Source organism: Sinocyclocheilus rhinocerous, unplaced genomic scaffold (assembly GCF_001515625.1).
Source record: "Sinocyclocheilus rhinocerous isolate Xijiao unplaced genomic scaffold, SAMN03320098_v1.1 scaffold72, whole genome shotgun sequence".
Classification (NCBI taxonomy): Eukaryota; Metazoa; Chordata; class Actinopteri; order Cypriniformes; family Cyprinidae; genus Sinocyclocheilus; species Sinocyclocheilus rhinocerous.
In genome coordinates, this window is record NW_015628351.1 from 2,128,949 (window position 1) to 2,129,326 (window position 378).

The 378-nt window shown below is 44.2% G+C and overlaps 1 protein-coding gene across 3 annotated transcripts in view; it reads right to left on the minus strand.

Annotated features, from left to right (window-relative positions):
- Positions 1 to 378, minus strand: part of rerea (arginine-glutamic acid dipeptide (RE) repeats a) — a 187,380-nt gene that overhangs the window by 54,683 nt on the left and 132,319 nt on the right. The gene's annotated exons all lie outside the window — the stretch shown is intronic.

Here is a 378-nt window from a genome sequence, read left to right on the forward strand (position 1 = left end):
TGAAGACATTGATTAGCTTGTTCAGGTGTGTTTGATTAGGGTTGGAGCTGAACTCTGCAGGACTGCGGCTCTCTAGGACCGAACTTGCCTACCCCTGAGCTAGCCGTAACGTGCCGCAGACTTGTGCAGTGTAAATGGCAGAGCAGTGCGCGAGTGAACGCGATCATTCCTTCCTCTGTACTACTAGTTTTAACGCGAATAAACATCTCATGACTCATGTAATCGCTCTGTTTCAAACGCGGAAAGACATCAATAAAACAGCATGGAAATAAAATGTCACGTAGCATTTCATTTACCTCAGCAATTCATCAGTGTCCAGAGCTCGTTAGTTCACTAGAGAAATTAAGTCTAGAGAGGAGCATTTTGCGAAATATTACA